The sequence below is a fragment of the Ostrea edulis genome, chromosome 7 (assembly GCF_947568905.1).
Source record: "Ostrea edulis chromosome 7, xbOstEdul1.1, whole genome shotgun sequence".
Classification (NCBI taxonomy): domain Eukaryota; kingdom Metazoa; phylum Mollusca; class Bivalvia; order Ostreida; family Ostreidae; genus Ostrea; species Ostrea edulis.
This window is the reverse complement of record NC_079170.1, coordinates 1,032,501-1,037,500: the sequence shown is the minus strand read 5'-3', so window position 1 is coordinate 1,037,500 and position 5,000 is coordinate 1,032,501. Positions and strand designations below refer to the sequence as shown.

The 5,000-nt window shown below is 36.8% G+C and overlaps 1 protein-coding gene across 2 annotated transcripts in view; it reads left to right on the top strand.

Annotated features, from left to right (window-relative positions):
- Positions 1–5,000, top strand: part of LOC125653668 (plexin-A4-like) — a 53,550-nt gene that overhangs the window by 26,065 nt on the left and 22,485 nt on the right. The window lies entirely within an intron of this gene.

Genomic DNA, 5,000 nt, shown 5'->3' with positions numbered 1-5,000 from the left:
TGTTCCTCACGAAAATGTTAACAGCTGTGAAGGAGAAACTTCAAACTTACTGTGCGACTACATATGCCAGAAGTGGTGTTAATCAAATGTGGATTCTAAAAAATTCTAAAGAACTTTTAGTAAACTTGAAATCGCAGAATTTTTCCCAAATCAATAACATTAAAACCTATGACTTTTCAACACTATATACGACCATTCCTCACGATAAATTAAAGACTAGACTTTTTGACATCATAGACAGTTGCTTCTTCAACAAAAACAGAAAACGGAAATATTCATATCTAGTGATCATTCATTCAAAAACTTACTTTGTTAAACACCATTCTGATTCCACGCACAAGTACTCTGAAGTTGAAATAAAAAATATGCTAGAGTTCCTCATTGACAATATCTTTGTGGTCTTTGGTGATCAGGTCTTCCAACAGTCTGTTGGAATTCCCATGGGCACGAATTGTGCTCCTTTGTTAGCTGACCTGTTTCTATATTCATATGAAGCAGAATTTATTCAAAAACTTCTACGTGAGAAGAATAAATCTCTCGCTGTGGCCTTCAATTCGACTTTTAGATATATCGATGACGTTTTGTCTATTAACAATGATAGCTTTCATTCATATGTCGATTTGATATATCCCTGTGAGCTCGAAATAAAGGACACCACAGAGTCGTCCACTTCTGCTTCATACTTAGATATTTTATTGAAAGTAGACATTAACGGCAAACTGACAACTCAACTGTATGACAAACGGGATGATTTCAGCTTCTCCATCGTCAACTTCCCATATTTGTGTAGCAATATTCCATTATCACCTGCATATGGTGTTTATATATCTCAACTGATTCGATATGCAAGAGCTTGTTCTACGTATAGTCAGTTTTTAAATCGAGGTAAGCTACTGACAAACAAGTTGATGGTACAGGGATTTCAACAGTCTCGATTGAAGTCAGCATTTCGCAAATTCTATGGTTGTTATAACGATCTAGTTCGTCAGTACAACCTTGCATTAGGTCAAATGCTATCTGACGTGTTTCATACCGATTGTTAAGCCGTTCTTGGCACACTGATTTTGACTGAGGATAAATCCGTTAGCATGATCAGGATATAGAGTTCACGGCGGGTGTGACCGGTCAACAGGGGATGCTTACTCCTCCTAGGCACCTGATCCCACCTCTGGTGTGTCCAGGGGTCCGTGTTTGCCCAACTATCTATTTTGTATTGCTTGTAGGAGTTATGAGATTGATCACTGTTCGTTATCTTCACCTTGCATTATACCCCTGCCACAAAGTGGTCGGGGTATATAGTTTTACCCTTGTCCATCCTTCATCAACACCCTGTTTTCCGGACTTTTTTTAAAAACGCCTTCAGATAGTGAATTGATTTCTTGTATGCAGTTGTATATTAGTTACTTCAAGATGGAGTTTAAGTTTTGTTCTGGTTTGTGGATTTTTGATGAAGTTGCTTTAACTTAGAAAAATTACTGTTATGATCAGTTCTTTGGACTTTTTAGCTTACCAGAGCTGAAAGCTCAAGTGAGCTTTTCTGATCGCCTGTTGTCCATTGCCTGTCCGTCTGTAAACATTTTACATTTTCTATTTTTAGCTCGCCTGAGCTGAAAACTCAAGTGGGCTTTTCTGATCGCCTGTTGTCCGTCTGTAAACTTTTTACATTTTCGACTTCTTCTCCAGAACCACTGGGCCAATTTCAACCAAACTTCGATTAAAGCATCCTTGGGTTATGAACTTTCAAGTTTGTTCAAACGAAGGACCATGTCACCTTCAAAGGGGAGATAATCACAAAAAGGCAAAGATAGGGTAGGGTCATTTAAAAATCTTCTTCTCAAGAACCACTGGGCCAGAAGAGCTGAAATTTACATGAAAGCTTCCTGACATAGTGCAGATTCAAGTTTACTAGAATTATGGCCCCCGGAAGTAGGATGAGGTCACAATAGGGGATCAAAGTTTTGCATACTAATATATAGAGAAAATCTTTAAAAATCTTCTCTCGAACAATTGGGCTAAAGAAATTTACATTTACATGAAAGCTTATTCCTGACATAATGCAGATTGAAGTTTGTAAAAATCATGGACCCAGAGGATAGGTTGGAGCCACAATAGGAATCAAAGTTTTACATGCGAATATATGGAGAAAATCTTTAAATATGGGCCAATTAACGATGTGGCCCATGGGCCTCTTGTTCTAAATGCATTGAGATATTGAATTGGTTTTCAGGTCACCTGTCTGAGTAAACTCAGGTGACCTATTGCAATTGGTTGTCGTCCGTCTGTCGTGCGTTAACAATTGAACATTTTTAACTTCTTCTTGATAACTACTATTCCAATTTCAAACCTGGTATGAAGCATCGTTTGGACAAGGGGGACATGAATTATAAATTCCAGGACTTCTGCACCCCTGGGGCCTATGGGGCGGGGCAAAAACTGCACAAAATTGACCAATTTTCAAAAATCTTCTTTTCAAGAACTGCACACATATAAGAAAAACTAAATGCATGGTGATGGAGAGCAGGAAGGCCTCTACAGAAATTGTAAATTTAATGATCCCCGGGGTAGTGGTTCTGGCCCCAGGGTGGGGCCAAACTTAGTATATATACTATTAGTATATAGTATATGTATGTATGTGTAAGTTTGCTGATACTATATAACATCTAAATGCATGCTTAAAAAAAGAATGTACAAAAAATGGTGAATTTCACAACCCAGGGTTTTGATTCTAGGATGGGTCCAAATTAGTCATATATTTTAATGTTTTAATGTTATTACACCTAATATAGTATGTGAAGCCTTCCATCAGTGTATGCACTTAAGTTTTAAGAACACATCTTGTTTTATACTGTTGCTGAACATTAAAATTTAGCTTAGATAATAAGACCAGGAAATATTTAGGTCACCTGAGTCTGCATCCGCTGTGTGTCGTCCGTTAACAACTTCTTCCCAGAAACTACTGGGCCAATCTTGACCAAATTTGGTATGTAGCGTCTGTAGGTGGAGACCGGAAATTGTAAATTTCATGACCCCCCATCCTAAGGGGTCTTAATTTTGGGGTAAAAACTGTATAATTGATGTAGTAATTGCTTTAAAAACCTTCTTCTTTTCTCCTGGGCATCTAGCAGAAAAAATGACTATATATAGTAATTAAGAAAGGAAGCTTCTGCATAAATTGTAAATATCATTATCCTTTGGGTAGGGGTTCTAACCCCAGGGTGGGACCAAACTTGGCGTATAGTGTTTATGTGTGAAACACTTAAATAACATCTTAAGTGCTATTGATACTAAATTGAAACTAAAAGGATATTCAGAAGGAGTGGGTAGTCCTTTACTAAAGTTGTAATTTTGATGAACCCAGGGGTGGGGGTTTTGGTATCAGTTTGGAGCCAAAATGTTATTAAATGTGTGAACAATAGAACATTTTCTTGATAACTGCTATTCCAATTCTTTTCAAATTTGGTATGAAATATTTTTGGAACAAGAGGGACAAGAATTGTAAATTTCAGGATTCCAGCACCCCTGGGGCCTCAGGGGCGGGGAAAAACTGCCAAAAATTGACCAATTTTAAAAAAATCTTCTCTACAACTGCACATATTTAAGAAAAACTATTAAAATGCATAGTGATGTAGAGGAGGAAATTCTCTACCAAAATTGTAAATTTCATGACCCAGGGGTAGGGGCTCTGACCCCAGAACAGGGTCAGACTTGAGGGCATTTAAGTTTTATAATGTTGCTGAACATTAGAATTTAGCTGAGATATTCAGAACATGATTTTTTTCTAAATTTCATAGCCTTTGGGAGTAGTGATACTTTTTCACTGGTACTCACGTGAACAATAAGGCCTGTGGTCCTCTTGTTTGTTTGCAGGTGTAAACTGATGAGGTACAGATCAAATTTGAGTTTTGTTCCTGTTCGTTGAATTTTAATGGAGTTGTGCCCCTTTAACATAGAAAAATTGCTGTTGCGACCAGTTTTTCGGACTTTTTCTTTACGCCTTGAGATATTGAATTGATTTGTTTGTATGCAGATGTATATTGATGAGCTCCAGATCGAGTTTGAATTCTGTTCGTTGATTTTGATGGAGGTTTGCTCCTTTAACATAGAAAAATTAATGTATTTATTTGATGGCTGTGAAACACATACATTTATATGTAAAAGATTGTTGTTAAGTTCTTCATTGTACTAAATGTGTGTAATATACAATATGAATACCACATTCAATGCTATACTTCAATGGGTTTTTTACATTTGTCTTTACTGCAGGCGGGGGTATTCGTGTCGTGCCAACACATCTAGTTTTTATATTGAATTACACCCCTCCCTATTGTATTGTAGAATACCCCGTCAATCACCACTAACACTTTGTCTTCAATCAAACAGGATAATTCATCAGGATTGATAGAAACCTGATCCTTGTTAAAGTGTCACTCTCTGATCCTCATGGCTTGTCACAAATCTGTCTCTTTTCAGTTTCAGTGTGCAAATTCTCTAAAATTTATCGTCTCTTGGGAAAAGAAACATATACTTAATCTCTGTCCTGACCTTGAGGTTATATAACTTTCACCATACTCATACTCAAAATTAGGTATGTTTGATTTGAGTACAACTCTGAGGAAGCTTTGAAGGATACTAGCTTGAAAATACGGATGTGTATTTAATTGGTTATAAAATTTAGAAATTCATTTCAAAATTAAGGATTATCTCCCTCACGCATAGCTCTTATCCTTGAACGAATTTGACTCCACTTTTTTGGCACACTGTTTTTGCCTGTAATAGCTCTAAAACTTCATTGTTATTACGGATTTCAAACATTTCGGTTGACCATCACTGAAGAGACATAATTTGTCGAAATGCGCATCTGGTGATTCAACATTGGTACCGTATAAGTTTTACATTGGAAACATGCCCGAAAAATCATGAGGACGTACGTACTCCATTTGTTTTGTGAGAATGATTTTATAAAAGTTTTATAACCATTACTTTTGAGTATGAGTACGATT